Source organism: Pinus tabuliformis, chromosome 8 (genome assembly GCF_031772625.1).
Source record: "Pinus tabuliformis cultivar Carrire ecotype Pingquan chromosome 8, CPIR1, whole genome shotgun sequence".
NCBI classification, from domain to species: domain Eukaryota; kingdom Viridiplantae; phylum Streptophyta; class Pinopsida; order Pinales; family Pinaceae; genus Pinus; species Pinus tabuliformis.
In genome coordinates this window covers 1,652,974,095-1,652,997,827 of record NC_142294.1, presented here as the reverse complement: position 1 = coordinate 1,652,997,827, position 23,733 = coordinate 1,652,974,095, and the positions used below count along the sequence as shown (strand labels likewise).

Genomic DNA, 23,733 nt, shown 5'->3' with positions numbered 1-23,733 from the left:
CATGTTAAGATTAGGTATGTTCTATGCTAGAGCAATTTATAAAATTTTCATAGTTAGCAATCACATCAGCATTAAGATAAACTGCAAATAGAACATAAATATAAAACACAGAAGACAAGCCAATGCAAGAGGACACAAGATATGGCGCGAGCCAGGGACAAACCCCACAATGTGTGGGGAAACCCTTTGATCAAATCTTCTTTTATCTTCAAAGTTCAGCAGAGAGAGAGATGGTACAAATACATTTGAAGTCAACACTTTTGACTTGCCAAAATAAGAGATCAGACATCAGAGATATTTCATCATGAAGATGACAAGATAGTTCTGATGACAAGGACTACTAATCTGAACTCGGGTGAAGGCACACTTCTCAGTCCTCATACTTCAACTGATTCACCATGCTGTATCCAACCATGCTGTGTCCATCACTATACTTATCCATGCCTTAGAACAACAGTATTTAACATGCTGCTCCTTTACATCGATCTTCTCCTTGTGACTATTTTTCCTTTAAGATTGAGATCATAACTATGCTTAGATCATTACTGTACCTTGAAATATTTCAAGACAGTATATGCTATACCGAGACCATAATTGAGATCTTGATTGCATCTGGAGGTATGCCAAGACAGAGTGTTCTCTGTTGGATAACATCATTACATATATACTGAGACCATGACTGTGTTTTCTTCCTACATCGAGATCTTCATGAGATCGTTCATTATGCCAAGACAAGGATCATTGAGAGGCTTTACTTCTGAGTTACTCCGAAGTACTGCACCACTACACTTGTCTGAAGTCCTGAACCACTGTAATTTCCTCTGAAGAATATCAGATGAATCCTAGTTCTGTGTGATTGTAATTACCCCGAAGTTTCAGAGATATTCAAGATTCCTGTACTACTGTACTTGTTATGATTATGCCGAGAATGTATATAGGAATATCATATATATATATATATATATATATATATATATATATATATATATATATGTCGAGATTGTCATAGCAACTGTAGGATCATTGTTATCACTGCGGTTAGTTATTATGTCAATATTGTACCTCTGAAAGAGCAGAGATATCTTTATGCTGAGATTGTCATATCAATCTATTCATGTAATGCAGAGACTTTTATTATAAGGATTTGATCTCTGTTGAGAATGTATATAGCTCAGATCTCACTGCAGTGTCCTTATCCGAGATCTTCATTTCCTTATCCATCCGAGTTTTGTGCCTTTGATTCATAGGTATGCCGAGAGAATATTTAGCCCAGTTCATAGATCAATTCTGCGTCCTCATTATACCTTCGAGTTCTGGTCATGACCCCGGTCGAGGTGCAGTCATACCCTAATGCGGGCCTGCTTCTTCATGCGAGATTTCAGAGCGAGGAAATGCGAGATCTTCTTCCTTGATTGCGAGCTTTGTTCCTCCTTGATTGCGGCTCCTTATCTGCGGTTGCTTCTGAGATTGAATACCCTTCATTGTAATGTCGAGGTTGTCATGATTATGCCGAGAATGTATACCGAGACTGCTACAAGAATATCTTATGCCAATACAGTATTCTTATCCAAGATCTGTCTCATCGATCTAAGTTTTGTGCCTTCAATCATAGGTATCCCAAGGTGAGATCTCTGCTCCAGAACTTAGATCAATTTTGCGTCATTATTAATGCATCAAGATCTAGCCATGACTATGCCGAGATTATCTATCCCAAAACACATGTCAATACTGTATCTATATCCGCAGGTTTCTCTGCTCTATCCATTTGATAACTTCACCTTCAAATCACAGGTATGCCGAGTGTAGATTAGCTTGGGTTCTTCTGCTCCTTATACCCATCCGAGGTAGTAGTTGAACCCTAGATTTATTTCTCTATTTATGCAAATCTCTGCTCCTTCAATCACCTGAAAATTCAGAGAGGAATGCGAGTTTTTCCTTATCTTCTTAAGCTACGTCAACAAGTATCTATGTACTGTGTATAAGGTCTCCTCCTGAACAGCGTATAAGTAATTGACTGCATTGGATCAGCTAGGGCATCATCTGCAGCTAGGGCTCCTTCTTAGGCCAGCGTATTCTTTTGGTTCTCTCCTTCTCCAAAAACCCAGACGTGGAGAGGAGATCACCTCAAGAATACGTGTGTGTAAATGATATCAAATCCTCATCTATTTATACCAAAATGAGGATGATGAATAGACACGTCGGTTGGGCTTCTAGAGCCTACATAAGAGTTGGTCGGCTTGACTATAATTACATAAACAAAATAAATTCATATCTCCATAAATACTTATCGGGATCAGATGATCTTTGGATCAATCCTACACCTCTCGATGAGAGGGATCCAATAAAATTATCAGCTGCCATAAATAAGCTGACCCACATGGAGTTTTTCCCTAGTTGCCAATTTAACAGTATCTCTCTTCCTTGTCTTCACTCTCCCTCGTGCTTGACTCCCAATCATAGAGCTTTCCCGATCTTTCTAACGATAATAGATTTCACTCAATATTCAACTTCTATGTTTGATAGCTTGAGTGGCCTTGGAGAGTTAACTCTCCACTCACCTATTCCAAGGACCTAACAAACTTAAACTTGTTGGTATTGTTAATGAAAAATTAAAAAGTTCTATTTATTTTTATTAAATTGCTTGAATTTAGAGGGTTGTTATTTAAGTTAAAGGTATAACGAGAGTGAAACTTATGATGTTTTCGACCCAAGAGAAACCAATATAAACTTAACTATATGCATGTAGTTATTTTCTTTCGATGAAAAGGGATTTCTACTTGGTTCTACAAAAAAATTATATAAGAAAAATACTCTTTTTCTTTTCTTTTCAGAAACACTCCACACACACTCAAAATCTAAAAAGACTAAGAATTATTATGATGCAAACTAACCTAATGAAAATTTAAATGATGATGCAAGATCCTAAGAATACTCATACAATAAGCAAATGTGCTTCTTTATAAGGTCAATAAACCAACTTGACAATGAAGAGGGAAAAATTTTAAAAACTAATTTCCCTCAAAACCAAGCAAAACAAATTGAAAAAAATCACAATTGCTCCAAAAACAAAACAAAAGAAACAAAAAAACCAAAATCTTGGAAAGAAAAAGAAAGGCTACAAGTATGTTTTTGTCTTTTTTCTTTTAAAAAACCAATTTTTTTGAGGTCATAAAAAGAACTATTAAATTTCAAAGATCAAGAAACAAGCACAATGAGTCCTTAAACTTTGCAAGTTATAAAAGTCATTAATAAATGAAACTTGAAATGAGAAGGACTGCAAACTTGTACAAACTGATCTAAATAGCAGTACCAAACTTCAGAAAATAGACAAAATGTCAAGAAAGACTCTCAATATTGCCAAAGAGACACTCAAAAATCGCGAAAAACAACAAGGTCAACCAAAAGGGTAAGCAAAGCAATTTGAAATTAGGGTTATAAATGAAACTGAAATTAATTTCTTGTTCTGGAAAGCCAGAACATCCAAGAACTTCAGATAGAAGCCTTGAACCCAAGACACAAACCAAAACCTTACTCAAAAAGCAATCCTAGGCCAACTAGGATTTTCACTAAGAAGGAGATTCGAAATTGAAAACTTGCAAGAGAACAAAGTTCTACAGACAGTGGATGACCAGAAAATAGCAGAAGTCACCAGGCAATAGACCTAACTAGGAAAACTATTTTGAAAAAACAATTCAAAATGATGTATACGCGACTGTGTAAAGACACAGAGGCGTGCACACATGTTTCAAACATAGGAAACTCGCATATACGCAAGTCTATTTGAGGAAACACGCGTGTATATGTGACTATATCCCAAGAAAAATGAGTATAATAAGATTAGTCACGAAAAACAAGAAATCAAGGCCTGATCCAGAAGACCATACTTGATGCCTGGGAAGCTAATAAGTCAATGACACTATAAAAAAAGAAATCAAGAAAATAAACCCTGAACAAGAACAAACAACCCAAACTATGAAAAACAAGAATGTTTTCCTCAGCGGAGTGGCCAATTCTGTTGTGGGTGGGAACACCTTAGGGCCTTGGGGTGAAAACCCCAATAGAGTGAAAAGCATACAACAGCAAGAAATGTGTAGACAAACAATCTAAATGCTCAAACTATTGAACTGGGAAGAAGTGGTATTACCCAAAGGTCCTACATTCAGGGTCGATCCTGCAGGGTCCAAACCCTCTGCTTCTTTTGATGCCTTTAAAGCCTGTAACTTATTCAAGAAATCATATAAAATAGCAGTAATAGAAAGCATGTTCATGATATATATGTTAGATCATATAAGAAAATGAGCAATTATGCATTAATATAAGATTTATAAGCAAATCACAACATGGATCAATGCATAAACACGATAAATATCAGGAACATAACAACATTTATTTATTGATGTAAGCTAAATGAAAGGTGGAAAACTACAACCTGAGTCTTCCTCCAGCTCCAAGTGGAACCGTCCTCTAGATCTGTCCTGTCCCAGCCTCAACAATCTTCCTCCATTGATACACACAAGGATGTCATAAGAGGGATGAAGGATAAATCAAAAGAGGAAACAAAGGTTTCCTATAACTTTGGGAGTGCAGGAGGCATAGGGATTTATTCATACTTGACCAGGGACCAATCAACTATAATATCAATATCTCTGCTCTTCTCCCCTTAGGCCTTCCCATGGAGGTTTATTTATACTTCTCGAAATTAGTTTTTTAAGTTGGAAAACAGTTGGGCCACAGGCTATAGTAGGTGAGTAAATAGGTAAAACCCTTAAAATCCATCCAACTTTAAGGAGATTTATTATTTTTTAGTGGTTTAACACATATATGCAGGTTTGGTATATACTGACCCACGTGTACACGCTTTTAACACAGGGCAAAGTAGCATATGGGAAATAAAACACTATTTTTTAGAATTTGGACGAAGTATGGAAAGGAAAGGTTTCCCTAGGCCATAACCAGAGCATCATATCTACCAAGATTTTTAAATGGTGCTATAACACCTACATCACAAATTGCATAGAATCATGGTTAAAATCCCTTTCCCCATAACACATTTCGATTGCAATTGTGATCATTCTGGACCCAACAGAAAAGTTAATGCAACTTTATTATCCCCCATGTCCGCAGATTGCAATGACCGTATGCTTAAGTCTCAACCTTAACCCGATTGAAATTTGATAATCCCGGACCCAACAGGGTCATACACTCCATTTAACAAACCCCCGCATCCACACAATCATAAAATTATAAAGGTTTTACCTCACTACACACCACCAATTACGATTGCAATATAAGCCCTAGACCCGATAGGATTATACATGCCAATTCATAAAATCCTGCATCCGTGGCTATTGCAAATACCAAAGGATCATGCCTCCTACCTCCTGCCTCCTGCCTCATGCCGATTGCGATTGCAATATGATCCATGTCACCCATCACGTCACCTGTGACGTCATCATCCACGTCATCCCGCAGATCGAAAATCACAAAAGCCACAAAACTTAAACCACATTCCTCCTCTACCTCATTCCAATTGCGATTTGGTCTTGATTGATATATTCGGATTTTCGTATATTTCGATAGGGATTCTCCCTGCTCAAAATATGACGATAATTTATCCCCTCCCAATTCTCAAGCGATTGCGATTTGGATTTTTGTTAAAATGCTCCCATTTTTTTATTAGAATTTCCCGGTTGCAAAACTAATTGCGATTTAATCAAAACGGAACACTTGTTTATTTAATTTTATCTGAGAAATACTAGTCTTGATTTATGATATACTTATCCATGACTTATCTATTCAGGTACAAATAGAACTCAACAGTGAGGAGGAGAAAGTTGTGCAGAGAAAGAAGCAGATCAATTCCACAGAATCTGCAGAAAGTGAGGATATTTAGATCGAAAGTCAAGGATAATAAGCTAGAAATGGAAAACTGTTTTTATTTTTCATGATTCAAGGAACTTCATTTAAATTTTTCAGCGTTGCAAGTGGACCTGCTATTTTTAAACAATTTGTATTATTATTTAAGCAGACATGATGGATCGATTCAATGGTCCATAATTTGACAGAGAAATCCTAAGGAAGAATTTGCATTTCTGTATTTCTTCTTGAATATTTGTTTGAATAAAATTTTCGGATCATGGCCTCTTTTATTTTTGCAAAAAAGCTTGAGTGTTGTTGCATTTCTGTATTACATTAAAGTGTTGGAGCAAAGGAGAAAGGGTCGAGACTGCTAATTTCTTGAAAGCAAGCATTTTTGGATACAGGTATTTCTATCAATATTTTAAAATGATTATGTTTTCTTTTATTATCTGCAGTTTCTCTCTGTTTTATGTTATATGCATTTATGTAAAACAACATTAGCATAAATTCATTTCTGAATATGTTTAAATGCTGCAATATTTTAATGACATGTATCAAAGATAGTTAATGATATTTTGATTGTGATATAAGCTTATCATAGTTATTTTAATTAATTTCTTAATTAAAAGAATTAATTTAAATAATTCTTCAATTCGAAAGTAAATGATTAATTTCTTACTCATCTACTGAGAAAAATTATTCTAGATAATAATCAAACTGTTAAACTAGGGTAATAAATAGATTATTCTCATATATTTTATCTTTTAGTTATAAATCATTCCAAAATCCATTTTTTTTCCATCCCATTATAATAAGTTCATATTCATTTTATTACCTCACATTAGGAAATTGGTCCCATTATATCCAGTCAAAGCCACTACCCCAAATGTAAAAGGAGTTGCTTAAGGTCCAAACCGGGTGGTTGTCCCCCATGTTGGTGCAATGAATTTCGAGGCATCAATACAACGTTACAATACATATATATACATGATGAAACCTTCATAAACCCCAATCCATTAACCCTAGATTAGAACATAACCATAGTTCCCTTAACCAGATCTACAAAATACCATGGAAAAAAAACCATCATGCCCAAAACCATGTGCAAAACCCATGCACAAAACCATGGGTAGGTCCTCCCACTATATTTGGTTATGACCCCATCCTTGGGTTGTGGAAAGAATATAACACATACCCAAAAGTCATAGAATGTAACCAAAAGTCTCATAGAATGTTCTCTTATTTTTATTTTATTTTCCATTTTCCTTCATTTTCCTTCAATTTCCTTCCATGCATATTCTTGCCTCTTCATCTTCTTTTTATCCTATTTCCTTTATTTCTTGAATTAATTGTTATTTATTTCCCTTTTCCTTTTGCCAATTTCCATAGCTAATAATTAACCACAAGTGATGCCCAATGTGATGTTTTCCCCCTTATTAAGCTTGGAATACATGTCCCATGACCTTGGTTTCACTTTTGTATTTTTAATGGCCTTAAAATTACAAGGAAAATCAAAGTGGGGATGTTACAAACCCCTTCCCCTTGGGGGAACACCACCCTCAGTATACTTATGGCTCTTATGACCAACAAACCACTAAACTTGAAAAACATATTGCTTATGGAACTTTATAACTCAACTTGTTGTATTATTCACCATGACCAACTATTGAAAATGTGACCATCATACTGCTTATTCGAGCTTTATAACACAACTCAATGTAGTATTTACAACACACTGATTATTGGAGATTTATAGCATAGCTTGTTGTAGTGTTTACAACAAACACTCACACACACACATATTATATACCAAACACATTTTCTTCAACCAGCAAATAAATAAGGATATAATACCTGCATCTAATCAACCATCTCCCATGTAGCTTCATCATGCCCAAACTACTTCCACTACACTTTAACTTGCTCTATTGCTTGATTCTGGAGCATGAGATTTTTTCACTACAATATGAATTATGGCTCTAGCTGGAACTCTCCCTTTGATTCCAATTGCAATACAGACCAATCAATCACATGATCATCATACTATACATATATTTTAAGCAATGAAACATGGAAAACATCATGGAATTTCACTAATGGAGGAAAAGCAATTTTGTATGCAATTTGTTTAATCCTCTCAAGGATCTCAAAAGGCTTGCAATACTGAGGTGCCAACTTGGCACATGACCCAATCCTCAAGGAGCTCTTCTTGGGCTTGATGTGCAAGTACACATGCTCTCCAACTTGAAAATCCTTGAAAGCTCTATGTTGATCCACATAACTCTCTTTTTTTCCTTTGCTGCCTTTATATTATTTTTGATAAACGGCATCTCATGCTCCATCTCTACCAAGATATTTGGTCCAATCAACACCATATTCACTGGATCACTCTAGATGATAGGAGTATTACAACTTTTCCCATAGAGAGCCTCAAATGGACTCATCTTCAAGGATTCTTGATACCCATTATTATAAGAAAACTCCACCAATGGAAGATACACCTCCCACATCCTTTGTTGATGCATGACATACATCCTCAAGTATCTTGTTAACCCTGTTTGTCTACCCATCTATCTATGGATGATAAGTTGTACTAAAGGCTAGTTTTGTCCCCAAGCCTACAAATAGTTCCTTCCAAAACTTGGAAGTTAAATTGCCATATCTATCTGATATAATATTCTTGGGAACTTCATGCAACCTTATTATCTCTCTGATGAAGATCTGAGCCACTTCACTAGCTAAGTTAGTAGAATTCATTGCATTGAAATGAGATACCTTGTTCAAACTGTCAACCACAACCATGATGGATTCATGTTGCCTTGATGTCCTAGGAGATATTGTAATAAGGTCCATGGAAATGGTCTCCCATTTCCATTCTAGAATCGAAACAGGTTGATATAGACCAGTTGGATGCTTGCATTCAACTTTAACCAGTTGACAATCCAAACTCTTAGCAACAAGCTAAGCCACCCATTTCTTCAAATTCATCCAATAATAGAACTTATTAACAGTTGTCAAAGTCTTGTGGTATCCTAGGTGGCTTGAATATGGCTTGACATGAAACTCTCTCAAAATATTTTTCTTCAACTCGTTGATATCTAACACATAGATTTTTCTCCTGAATCTAACCAAGCCATCTGTTGTGAGGTGATACTCCTCATCCTGATCACCCTCACCCTGTTGTTCCAATATGCACTTCAGCTTCTAGTACTTCTCATCATGGTTCCCTACATGTAATATCTTATTCGTCAAATATTTCCCATAAGAGCTCAAACTAAAATATGATTCATGTGTACTCTCCTACTGATAGCATCCACAACCCAGTTCTATTTGCCTTTGACATAACTGATCTAAAAATCAAACTCACTAAGAGTAGCCAACAATCTAGCTTGTGTTTCGTTCAGATTGGGTTGGTCAAATAGGTACCTTAGCCCACTATGATCACTCATCAATATGAACCTCCTTCCAAGGAGGTAATGACTCCACATCTTCAACGCATGAATGATGGTTACCAACTTAAGATCACGAGTCACATATTTCTGCTCATGTTCATTCAGCTTCTGTGATTCATAGCAAACTATCTGCCCTTATTGTATCAAGAATCCACCAAGTCATTCCTTATAAACATTTATACAAACCACAAACTCCTTATCAGGATCTGCAATCTTCAAAACTGGAGCATTGGTAAGCAAATTATTCAGTTGATCAAAGCTAGTTGCACACTTAACAATCAATTCAAAATTATTTCCTTTTCTCTGCAAAGATGTCATAAGATAGCCATTCTTAGAGAATTTCTTGATAAACCTCCAGTAATAACATGCTAATCCCATGAATGATCTAACTTCATCCACATTCCTTAGAGTTGGCCACTCCATGATATCTTTAATCTTTTCTAGATCCGCTGGTATGATCCCTTCCTTGGAAACAACATGTCCCAAGTAATGAATCTAATACTGAAAGAAACTGCACTTGTTGAGCTTGGCATACAACTTATGTTCTCTCAAGAATCTCAATATTGCTATTAGGTGCTTTGCATGCTCCTCCTCATTCTTTGAATAAACCAATATATCATTTACAAAGATTATTAGAAACTTATCCAGATAAGGGTGTAAAACAATGTTTATCAAACACATGAAGTAGTTGGATCATTGGTAAGACCAAAGGGAACCACCACAAACTCATAGTGCCCATACCTTGTTTAGAATGTAGTCTTGTAGATGTCTTCTTCTTTGATGTGCATCTGATGATACCTTGATCTCAAAGTCGAACAAATCTTCAATTTGTGGCAATGGATACATTTTCTTTATAGTCACCTTTGTTAGTTCCCTGTAATTAATGCACAATCTGATAGTACCATCCTTATTCTTTACAAACAACATTAGTGCACCCAAAGGGGATACACTTGGCCTTATGTATCCCTTATCAAGCATCTCTTTATGTTGCATCTTTAATTCCATCAACTCTAGAGTGCTCACCTTGTACAATGCCTTATATGTGTGTGTTGCTTCTAGCATCAATTCAATAGATAAATCCACTTCCCTATGAGGCAATAGCTCTAGAATTTATGTATGAGACACATCATGAAACTATCGCAAAATGGGATAATTCCTTAGTACTTCATAATCCTCATCTTCCTTCCCTTTATCATTGGAAACATGTATTGCAAAAAGTACACATCATTTTTTTGTGGTTTTTCTTAGCTTGCATAGTTGTAACCATTCTCACTGATGTAGGCTTCTTCTTTCCCTGCAAGACTCTCTTTTGTCCAACATCATCTAGGCACTGAATGGCCTTCTCATAAAAATCTACCTTGGTCCTATGAATAAACAGTCGATCCATGCCCAAAATCATGATATAAGCACATTTAGGTGTATTGTTGTAGGCATGCCATTATGCTCAAATGCACAAGATCTCACCCAATGGTGAACTCTTCTCTTGGTCCTTGTATCCAAATACATGGTCCAAGTCGATATTGGTGGCCACCCGCCAATTCCACTTGGACCACCACCATTGTTTCTTTCAGTTTTCTAGTTTCCTTAATTGTAGCACAGTTTACTATTTTTAGCATTTTTTCAGGTCCTAAACTTCCAGAGCCATTTTGAGGCCCTAAATGACATTTTTTTGGCAATCTACTGCCAATGACTTTTGATAAGTCATTTTTTTCATCATAGTCCCCAGAGATATCTTTCCAATGGGGTATCATGCATGTCAAACAGAGATAATATGACCAAGTCACGCCCCCGGGAAGTTGGCTTCCTAACTAACCCCAATGGGGCCCATAAACTCTTGGTGTTACATCTCCTCGGGTTAGGGTTTTTATTTGTTAGGGTTTTCTCTTATTGTTCAATAATAAAAAGGCCCTTGAGCCTCATTGTAACGCAGTTCAGAGGCATGTAGCCACCACATCTCTTCTCAGAGATAAGCTACCATTGTCGAGCTAGTCTCATTTCCATATTGTTTGTAAGCATATTTCATTATTCGATATTAATCAAAGAAAGTGTTATTTCTGTTTCATCTCCGTATTTATGGTTATATATGTAATTTTTTGCATTCCTGTTCAAATTTGGATTAGTGGTATCAGAGCGATCTTCTCTTTCTCTGTTTTTCTTTGCATGTCCCCAACAAGGTCGGGATATAAGGAGTTAGGGCTCGAACTAATCGAACCTTTACAAGACCAGCCTCATAAATCCCGATGGCCTCCAATAGAGGAAGAAAATAAATACGAGGGAATAGGAGATGCTATCAAAATATTGCTCGAGGAGGCCCTCGAGAAACAAGGGAACGTGATGATGGATAACTTTGCCCAAATACTTCAACGGTTGCCCACCGGCGGTGCATCCACATCCAACAAAAACTATGGAGGCTCCACACCTTTTAAGGTGCAAGTAAACTTTCACATTCCCATATTTGAGGGCCAAATAGATGCAGACACTGTAGATAAATGGTTGAATATGTAGAAGGATTATTTTTTGTTCATGATTTTTCCAGCCGAGAAAATATTACTTTTGCTCTTCTCAAAGTTGTCCCCCACGTCAAGGACTAGTGGGAAACCTATTGTGAGCAGAAGAATGACATATTAACTCATTGTTCTCAACCATTGCCACTTGGAGTTCATTCTGAGACACTATCAAGGAGTAGTACTACCCTGTCAGGAGCTATGAGGACAAATACATAAAGTGGACCACACTACAACAGGGAAGGGACCAAGATGTGCCAGATTTTACCAATACTTTTCATAACCTGCACAGGAAGTTGGGCATCAAGGATTCTGAGAAACATTTGGTACTCAAGTACCATGACTACCTACATAGATACATCTATGATGAGATGGAGTTCCTAGACATATCTTCACTAGACATCTCCTCGCTCGGCACGACGTACCGATACGCTGTCAAGATCGAGCAAAAGTTTAAATAGAAAAAGTGAGACTTTGGATCTGTGAATCCAAAGCAAGGGAAAGGTGCCCCCAAACTATAGAGCAATGGAAAAAGCCAAGGTGGGATGGCCTAGGACAACCTGCCAATGCCAAAAGAAAAGGAAAACAGTACAAATCCAAAGAAGGACATGGGAAAGTGGTGTGAGTTCCATAATAGCTCCACCCACAACACAAGCGAGTGTCGGGCCAAGCAATCAGTGGTGGTAGAGTTGAAGGTTTCAGAATAAAATGCATGTTCCGACTTTGAGTCAGAACCTGGCAAGGGGAATGAAAAATGGAAGCTGATTATTGATGTGGAACCAAACACCATTGTCGCCACCACAAAGATTCAGAAGGAGGAACCCAAAGATCCAGAGGAGGAGGAGTGTCTCTTACACTACTAGATGCAGGTTAAGGGTTCCCCGCTAAATTTCATTATTGATAGCGGGAGCCAAAAGAACCTCATTGTAGCAAAGGTTGTGAAGCAACTAGGCTTACCAACCATAGCACACCCACAACCGTACACCATTGGGTGGCTTCACCAAGGACGAGATCTCCGCGTGACCCAACAATTTCGTCTTCCATACATCATCAAGCCCTTCACGAATGAGGTATTATGTGGCATTGCTCCCCTTGATGTTTGTGATGTATTATTAGGCTAGCCATACTTGTGGAAGCAATATGCTATGTATGAGTGAAGGCCTTGCGCTGCTATTGTTACATTAGGAAATAAGTTGTACAGGATACTAGAGGTAGCCCCGCATATCGCCATCTCTCTGGTTACTACAAAAAAATGTAGTAAGCTAATTTCAAGAACTGGGAAATTTGATTTTCCTAATGATACACCCTCAAGGAAAGAAGAAGACAATGGCCACGACCTCCAGACAAGGCCCCTCCACATGACAAAAACAGATGGACAAGGTCGTGGAGGAGTACGAGGACATCTTCACCTTCCCCACAGGGGTGCCTCCGCACTGTTAGGTCAAGCACTCCATTTATCTAACCCTAGGTGCGTTGTTACCTAATGGACCAATCTATCGATGCTCCATTCTAGAGAATGATGAAATAAAGAGGCAAATTCAGGAGATGTTGTAGAAAGGTCACATTTTCCCCAGTTCATCGCCCTGTGGGAGCCTGATCGTGTTGGTACAGAAGAAGGATGGGACTTGGAGACTCTGTATTAACTATCGGGCACTGATTAAAATCATTGTTTGGAATAGGTACCTAATCCCATGGATTGATGATATTCTACACCAACTCAAGGGAGAAAAATATTTTAGCAAGATCGACTTGGATTCTGGATATCACCAGATACCAATCAAACCCTCTGATGTGTGGAAGACTACCTTCAAAGTTAAGGAGGGTCTTTTTGAATGGTTGGTTATGACTTTCAGATTGATGAATTCTCCTGCAACCTTCATGAGGCTCATGGATGACATATTATGGCCATTCACCAACTCAATTGTAGTGGTATACTTGGATGACATCCTGATCTTTAGCCAGAGTTGAGAAAGCACCTCCACCACATCCGACAGGTTCTCTAAACACTATGGAAACACAAGTTGTGTGCCAGTTTGGAGAAATGTACTTTTGGCATGACCCAGGTTCAATATTTGGCATACATGATTGATGAAAGAGGGGTGCATGTGGATCCATCCAAGATCCAAGTCATTCGGGATTGTCCAGCCACAACCACTCTGACAGAGCTTCGCAGCTTTTTGGGTCTTGCCAATTTTTACTACAGGTTTGTGTTGGGGTTATCTCATATCGCTTGGCCCTTGAGTCAAGTCACCAAAGGAGGAGAAAAAGAAAAATTCTTTTGGTCTGAATCTCAACAGAAGGCATTCACAAAGTTGAAACATTGCCTCTACTCTACACCAGTGCTCACATTACCAGTCTGGATCCAATGTACTTCCCGACATCTTGTAGAAGATTTGGTCAATAGAATTACTTCTGCATTACTGCCATTGTTTTCTCAACCCCAAAAATGCCCAGCTGCCCGATTGTAGTGCGCTTCCCAAATCATCTTCGCACACTCGCTTGAAGGAACACAAAGGTGTGCCATATGGCATAACAGAGCATCCTCGAGGTGAAAACCTGGAACTTGCTGACCCTCCAAAAGCATATGGTTTGTGTGGCCTAATTCTAGGTCACTTTTGTAGAGAAGTGGCCAATCAGAAGTCTCGTGCCCACAAGAGTTGAGCACGGTAGCTAACGCCATGATTAGTGGTCAGTTGAGTCAGTCTGAAACATTATTTGTGCTACCCTTCTTGTACTTGATATTCAAATGGAACTGTTGTAGGTATGTGGACCAGTTATGATCACGATCATTCTGCAACTTCCCTTGCGTCTGTATGAATTACAGGAGTCAGGGTCTATGTGGATGAAGCGAATGATCGCTTCCATGGATCATTGGAATGCTTCCCGTAACTTGTGAACTGTCGAGGAGGAAAGTTTGTTGGTCGAAGACTGTAATTCCTCCTTGAAAGGGAAATGCAATCTTCCTGAAGTAGGTCGACACAACTGCGGCCATGGCATATATCCAGGGCCTTCCCAGTAGGATGTTGTAATCGAGGTTTCCATCAATTACTTCAACATCAATTCCTATTGTTTTGCCCCCTAGTTCAACTTGCAAGTTACTTAAAATCCCGTATGGAGTGTATGATCATCCATCAAATGCTTTTAACATAGTTGATGATTTCAACAAGGATGGTGAGCCTAAATTTTTCCAGCAACTCATCGACATAAGACATGTAGATGCCCCCTCATCAATAATTGTTCGATGAACAGTTTTGGTGAGGGCTTTCACTTGAATAAGGAAAGCTAGTTGAGCTGGTAACTGAGGGTCATATCCTTTATGATCAAAGGCCACAAGATTGGAATCCATTGGGCCAATCCCACCTATTGCTGATAATAAAGCTTGCTCTTGGGAGGGGCAATTTTGCTGTACCTCAGGTGTCGACATAGCGGACGGCATTTGTGCCAGGTCCTCTATTATATTATAATTCTGTGCTATTTTGGCACGAGGATTAAATGTCTATTTGTGTACTACTCCCTTTGGCGACTTTATCATTGGCTCAGGAATGTTGGGTGGCACAACTTTGGTTAAAGTTGTCGTCGAACTACTAGGTTGTTCATTAGCCTTGTTATTCAACAGCCGTGGATTCCCGTAATCTTTATTCCTCGTCAAAGCATCATTTTGCTGCTTCGAGACAGACAACATAAGCACTTGGGATCGGGAAGCATTTTGATTAGCAACCAGATTTTGACCTGGGTTGGGAAACGGATCAGTCAATACTGCTGGGGTTTTTGAACTCTTAAAGAGTTTCTTAACTTCAGCTATATGTGGACAATCTTTCGTCCAATGATCCTCATCGCATATATGACACCCTGCCGGGGGTTTCCTTTTTCTCCCTTTCTTTTTCTTCTTGCCCCCTGGTTGCTTCAGTTGTTTGCCCTTGTCGGTCGACATGGCATTTACTTATGAGGCAAGAAGTTCTTTATTTGCATTTTGACTAGAAATTTTGTGTTTTCTAATCATGCCATCGCCGGCGTGAGAGTCATTGTTTGATTTAGGAGGAGGAGGAATTGAGAATTCCGGTCTAGGGGCGTCAGGTATTTTGTCGTAGAGCGTGCCGGACTGAGTATAGACCAAGTCCAGATATTGCGCACGAGCAATAACCTGCTCTTCCGTTACGACCCCCCCCCCCCCTTTGCCACATCTTCTGTGATGGCAGGAAGTAATGACTTGATAAACCATTCAGCTAATAGCTGATCGGGAACGTACATTTTTACCATCCTACGATGACGTCGCCACTCATGTATATGATCAGATATGTGGGTGGCAGTCGTCTGTTTGAAGTTGGTAAGGAGTTATGTTCCCGTTTCATACCTTATCGGTAATTGAAAATGGGTTAAAAAGGTTGTGGCTAAGGTACTAAAGTTGTCGAACGAAGCTCTAGGCAATTCAATGTACCATTTTGCCGCTGGACCCGTTAACGTCCTCTGAAAGAGGCGAAGTCTTATCGAATCATCATTCAGGGTGTTCGATGAACACCATAGATGGAATGTCATCACATGATTCGACGGATCTTCACCCGGATTTCCATTAAATTTAGGAATATCTGACGGAAGTTTATGCGGAATCGCTAGCCACCAAGGGGCATAAGCAATTGGATCATTCGTCAGCGGGTTTAGATCTGGTAATTCTAGAGTTGCTACAAAGGGCAACTGTTGACTCAGGTTAGGCGGAGCATACCCAGGATAAGATGGAATCGCCTGAGCATTAGGTCTTTGCATACCAGCATAATGTATTTGATGCTGGCAACTTTGACAAGTTTGATGGGCACAACCGTTATTATGCGGTTGCCCATTACTTACAAAGACTTGTTTCTCGGGTCCTTGATATGATTGCTGGAATTGCGGTTGTTGGGTTTGAACCAGCTCCGGTTGTTGGACCATTCGTTGTTGTCCAATACTGGATGATTGACCAAGATGAGGAGTCCTAGTATGAGCCTGAGTCGCTCCAGATAAGGAGGCACTAACCGAAGGTTGTGATTGAGTTGTCGAGACAAGAGGCTGTTGTATGGCAACCTGAGAAACTTGGGGTTGACATACAATAGGTAGCGCTTGTACTTGCGACGCAATCAACATACCAGGTATAGTGGCGACATTCGACACAGGGTGGACTGGTTGCATTGAATATGCAACCCTTGGTTGCTGAGGCAGTATTGGTACCCATCCGCTGGATGTAATTCCAGCTTGACCTGAACTTTTTTGTAAACTCCCATATGGTTGTTCTCCCGGGGGGAACAATGAAAAGGCATACTGCCCCCCATATGGTGGAAATCCAGTACTTAAAGGGTAAATTTGCCTTTGAAGACACATTGGATCAATTTGTTGAGTTTCAACATAAGAAATACCAGATGATAATCCGGATGAAGAAATAGGAACTAACCATGTCATCGTCCCTGATTGGACTCTGACTTATTGTTGACAATTTGCCGGGACAGATGGTATACCAGCGAACATCGTTGGAGTAGTAGTAGGAGGCTCTGCTGCTGCTGTGTTGGACGACACAGTCCTAGATGTCGACGGTTGTTCAGACATATCTAGTCTATCCAAAAAGATTTCTTAGCGATTCTACAAGAACTTACGATGCCAAAATACTAACTTCGAAGATCAACGAGGGAATGGTGATGATTATCCCGTTTAAAATAAATTTTAATGATGCTTAGACACAACTTGTTTTTTCACTTTTAAAGAGTCGAGAAAAAGCTAAAGATGACTCTAGTCTCCTTCGATGTTTTAACGAGCCCGAAGTGACAAATGCTTGGCTGGACTTTTTCAGTTATAGAGTTTGAAAAAGGCCAAAAGAAACTACTCTGGAGTTCTAGGCAGAGGGTGTGCCAAACTTTTCGCAAAACCACAGAATACGTTTTACGGTACGGGTGGTCGATCTTCGTGAATGCTGTGTTCACTGCATTGCGATCAGTAGGGCGGCCGACACGACTTCCTATGGATAAAGGCTTTGTTCCTATAGGGGTCTCCCAATATATACGCGACGGTACGTGGGAGCACAAGTCCGTATTGATACTTATCACTTCACCGTGGAGGAATCACCCAACCACTCAACGCTAAGATATCACGTTTAACGACGCCGGAACACGTCTCTAGCTTAGACCTCTATGTGTTTGCGTTATGTTTCAAAGCGTTGTTATGTAAATTCAATTTATTTTAGGTTGATCTTGTCTAGCAGTTTGCCTTTATGGATCACCACGAGATGTATGGTACAACTCCTAAATGCAGTCTAAGATGATAAGCAAGCTTTTCAATCTTTCAACTTTGAAAATCTTAACTACTGAGGGAAAAGAAAGACATCATCTTTTCACACAGATCATAGAGCACACACTAATGCACTTTTCCCTAAATCAACATGCAAGCTATCAAAATGCATATGCACAATGCAGGTATTTCTTTTCTCTTTCTTAATGTTGGTGCAATACAAAAAGAAAGCTGTTGTATAACTTTGAATTCAATTTCAAGTGAAAGCAAACAAGCTTGTCCAAAATCAAAAGACACCTTAAGATTTACTTGTTTCGACACTAGAAATATATAAATTCAAACCATATGACGAAAGCAAAAGCTCAATAAGCTATGAACAGCAAACAAACTAACTCTTAAGATCAAAACGACACTTATCACAGGTCTAGATCCAAGAGGCCACAGCAAGACTATTTCACTTTTCGTTATGGGAAACTGCAAATGATATAAGAAATACACAAAGAAAAAATACAGTTTCTTTATACAACCGAGGTGGAATAGTGGCAAGGAAAGTTGGTTTCAGATAGGCACATTGACTGATAACAGGCTACAAAAACAAGGGTGAAAACAGGGCAACAAACAGGAGGGAACCCCAGTAGCACTAGGCAAAACTGGTTCAGCGCAGGTAGTACACTAGCAGTTTGACCTTCAACGCAGGTAGCCCCTTTGGGAACTGCACTGAAATGCAGACTGCCTTCACAGTGCCTGCACTGAAGAGATAAACTTTCGTTTTTCTCAGTTTTTGGGTCACAGATTGCTCAAAAATTCACAGTTTTTGGCCAAATCAGAAGCTATCAGTCAAGTACACACTAATGGATGAAAAGGAGGATGAAAAGCTATCACTAAGAGCTATTTAGAGTCCTTGTGGATCAGCTCTTCAAATCATAAACATGCCCAGAAACTGAGCTAGAGTAGCTGCCCTCTACTTTGCATTTGAGGGATCCAAATGCAGTTTGATTCAGTACTCCCTGTGTTTATGAAATGAATAGCAAAAAACACAAACAACCAACAAGATAACTTCCCCAGCGGAGTCGCCAATTTGTTGTTGGGAAAAGTATCCAATACGGAATGACCCTATCCCACTCTAAGGGTGATAGTACCTCAGCAACAATCAAAGCAAAGCTATTCGGGATTACTTCTTTATGAGATGTAAGAGAGGGGAGAAAGAGATCCACTAACCGTTGTCTTCCTCTAATGATTGATCCAATCTTCTCTCTTTGCTGCTTGCTCCCAGCTCCTTGCTCTTTCACTGGCCCAGCTACACCAAGATCCTGCAAAATGGCAAGAGAGGGAAACTACAAGAAGCATACATTCATAATTGATTCAAGGATTAGAATAAATCAAATACACAAGTATAACAATACACCATTGAGACACATGCATATAGAAGAACCTCAAATGCTTTATTAATGGAAGAAGTAAAGTTCAAGAAGTAATACAACCATAAAAGGCCCAATCCAGCATCACCTCCCAGCAGAAAGAAATCTCCTCTTCACCTCCTTCAAGCAAATCACCCAATAGTTCTATACTCAAACCAACAGCACTTCCTTACTTTCATAAGATTCCAGCCTCCCTAGACCTCATGAGAGAGCTCTATATATAGGAGTTTTGGAGAAAGGATGAGTCAGCTTGAGGCTGGCATGAAGATGACTAGTGTCCTCTCCCACTTCAGTTATTCTTCAGTTCTTGAGTCCACTTGGAGGTTCTTGCTTCCACTTGGAGATCTAGACCCTCTTACTCATCACCAGTCGAATTCCTTGATGCAAGTGTCACTTTGGAAGCTTCCTGGGCTCTGACACCTTGAGGAATGAGTCTGCCACATGTCCAAACTCGTTCAGCGCAGGTAGCTAGTGTTGGAGTTGACATTCAGCGCAGGTAGCCAGTGTAGCAGTTGACATTCAGTGCAGGTAGCCAGTGTAGCAGTTGACATGATCCAGAATTGGCTTGTTTTTTAGTGTTTTCAGGTGGAGAACTGATATTCAGTGCTGTGGTTTGCTGACCTTGTTCCTCTAGGGGTAGGAACAACATGTTTAGGGACTTTGGATCCCTTAGATTATGGACATTTCATGCTTCATGCTGTAAGGCACAAAAATGTCTATAACACTGTGATGATGTAAATGTCATCCACTTCCATCCTGAGTGGCATTTGGTCAATCATGAATGCATCATCATCGATACTCCAGTAATCAATGAGCATCTCAAGCAGACGTGTGTTTTCTTTCATATTTGGCAATTTGAAGAATTTTAGCAAACCACATCCCCATAGGGCATCCAAAGCATCAGGATCATTCATGACCTCATCATCCACTGTGGTATGCTCTCTTTCTCGCTAAGTGACTGGCATCCTGAAGAAAAAATGATTTTAAGCCGTTAGTTTTTTTTTTTTGTTTCAAATGTTCGTGGCGTATACGCGGGTCCCTTTGCACACAACCACGTATAGGGCCCGCGTGTACATGGGTTTCATATTTCCAACCCACATATACGCCGCGGTGAAATTTTTGACAAAGAATACAACGGAAAAACATAAACTAAAAATTCTAAAACTAGTCACAATTGATTGCAAGTCAAGTATAAGAGTTACCTGGGGATTTTGGAAGAATCTGAATGGTTGAATTTGGTGTATGGAAAAGTTGCTTCTTTTTCTCCACTTCTCTACTCTCAAACTCAAATGGTGAAAATGGTGAGTCCAAAAACACTTTTATAGGTTTTGAAAATGAAAAAAAAATTCGAAATTTTATTTTGTTTGGCCTCATGTCACTTTTAACTTGGGAGCTTGGAATGTTGAGAATGGTTTGATTTTTAGGACATTTTGGACGTTTTTTTGATGGTTTCGAGATGGTTCCATGGCTACTGACCCATCATGGCATGTATCATTTTCTCACTAGCATATAGGTTAGGGAAGCCATTTTTCTGTTGCGTTATGCATACTAGCCTCCATCTGTCGATACATTTTCCATAGGGTCGATCCCATCGTGTTATGGTTCGTAAACCATTTTCACTCATTGATTTTTAAATCATGACATGATGGTAGAAACCATCCTTTACATGGGCATCGTAGTTAGCACCTCACTGACATTTGTTGCCCATGTTGCTTTAATTTGAGTAGGCTCGAGAGTCCTCTATAGTCCCGCCATGACTTATGTGATGAAGACTCATTCCTCTTTGCTTCTTTGCTTTCGTTCTAGCCTTATACCCTAGAGGCTCCTTTGTGTTGAGTTGTACTACTGCATCGCATTTTGACCATTTGCACCTTTTGGCCTTTAGCTGGCTTCACTTGGACTCATGTTTAAGCCAACTTTTTACCATGATGACTGCAAAATCAAACTTGCATACCTTTAAAGTTCTGCAACTTGACACACCTTGACCCGTGGAAGGAACACACCTTTGAGTGTCATTGACTAGTTTTCACCTCCCTGCATTGAGCATAGGAATGTTCCAATCCCAGGAACTAGATCATCTGTTCCACGACACTCGTTCCTTCCACTACACTATAGCATTGTTTTATTCTTTTTCTAGCTTAAAAGAAAAAGACAAAAAAATTATATATTCCAAAAAAAAAGAGCGGGAACGGGACAATATTTCCATTTATTGTTGGCAGCTAGAGTCAGTCGTGTTGCCCTTGAACAAAGCACTCAAAAAAAAGTCTCCTCTGTTTGGGTGGGATTTAGTTTGACTTGGGTATGCCTTAACCTTGTTATTGAGTCAGTTCTCCCCCGATTGGTTATCTCTTCTAATCATATGGAGGGTTCGTTCGTGCCTCCTACATGACGAACTTATACAGAGTCATCATATGCTGCCACATAGTCACATTAAGTCGTGCTTTTGTTCAAGGGAAGTTAGCCTGAGTCGGCCTCTCTGCGGTGTCTCTTGACTCATTTTTCAGTCGGCCATCCCCGGTTGTCAGTATCATGTCTATCATCACATCAGCTATATTGGTCCTTTACTTGTGCCGGTTTGAGAAGGTCCCCATTGACTTCTTGCTGGCGGGTCTTGTCCTTATCGACGACGACATCTTGCTCTGAGGACAGGCCTAGAGCTGCACCCTAGCCCTATTTTCATTATTGATAGGTCACCTTGTGCTCAACATCGATCAGTATCATGGGTCTTTGACTGAGTGGTTTCCCTTGTGTTCGACATTAGCTTACATTATCACACATTGGGATTTGTGCAGTACCTTGTTTTCCATTTGACCCTATTGGTGGATACCTCGCCTCTGTCTCACCTTTCATTATTGGTTGGTTCAGAGGGTTTCGGTCGTGCACTAGCTACATCTTGTGTACGCCAGAAATGTACTTCGGTCGGGTCACTACATCTTTTCGTCTGATTCCTTCCACATTATTGGCCTATGGGTTACACTCGTGCTACATTGATGAAGGATGCCTTAATGCCTTCCTTCTAGTGGATCTTTCCCCATCGACTACGACTCACTGCTCTAGGGCAGAGATCTAGAGTCCATTAGGTAGTACCTTGGGGTTTGCAGTCATTAGTGGCAGATCCTTCTCTATCGACAGTGGGAAACCATCATCGTCTCCTGATCGATATATTCTTACAGGTGTTCGACTCCAGCTCATCTATTCACACTTGTTAGATTGTACTAGGTACCTTGACGCTCATTATCATTATCGGTGAGTAGTCTTGCGTTTGTTAACAGTATACATAAATGACCGGTAATCAAACGATTTCTCACATGGTTGACTTCAAATCATTTATTCCCATAGTGTAGAAATGTACCATGGCGGTCGGTGAAGACCTCAGGTCGCATCAACATTCATTGGTTCACTTGACAGTTCCTCCTGTTGCTGCTAGTTGATACCACTCCACCTTATATGTTGCAGTCATTCATGGAGAAATTCTATATGCTAGCACCTGAGTTTGCAGTGTAGTACCATCCTATTCCATCATGTTCATTTGGTACTTGTTGTGATCAGTTTTTGATATCAGTGATCCGATTCATTCTTCAACATCATTGACATTATTATATGTGATATTCAGACATGTACTTGTTCAATCATGATCAAATGATCCATTATGTATTTTCCAGTTCTTTATACTTGCATACTTAGTGGATCCGCTTATACTTGATATGTGGACATGCTTTACTTTTTCTGAGCATGGGTATGCATACCTCAGACAATGTTTCTTTATGATCTCCTTTGGTGGCTTAGCAGGCTGAACTCTGGTGAAGTCCTTCTCAGTTTTCGGTAGATTTCTTTTCCATGTACTTGCTTAATATATTTCAGCCATAATGTACCCCTTTTGACCTCATATATTAGGGGGCATCTGTTACAGCTCCAAATCTCATTCTGAAGGTTTGTGATGCTGCACTCATGGCCAAGGGCAACCCCTCCTTCCAACCTGGTCCAAAATTTAAAAAATAATGTTTTATTCCTTATACGCGACATTTCCCTGAGTTAAACGTGTGTGTACGCGGGTTGGTGTATACCCAACCCGTGTATATGTCTTAAAACACTTAAAAAAAAAAATCTCCTTAATTTTGGATGGAGATCGCGGGTTTTACCTGTTGATCACCTGTTAGTGCCCGTGGCCCAACTGTTCCCAATGAACTCCCAACTAAAAAACTACTTTGGGAGAAGTATAAAAAGGCTTCAATGGGAAGGCCTAAAGGTGGAGAGAAA

The 23,733-nt window shown here is 39.4% G+C and overlaps 1 pseudogene; it reads right to left on the bottom strand.

Moving 5' to 3' along the window:
- Positions 1 to 4,103: 4,103 nt before the first annotated feature.
- LOC149242521 (ABC transporter F family member 3-like) overlaps positions 4,104 to 23,733 on the bottom strand; it is a 93,600-nt pseudogene continuing 73,970 nt past the window's right edge.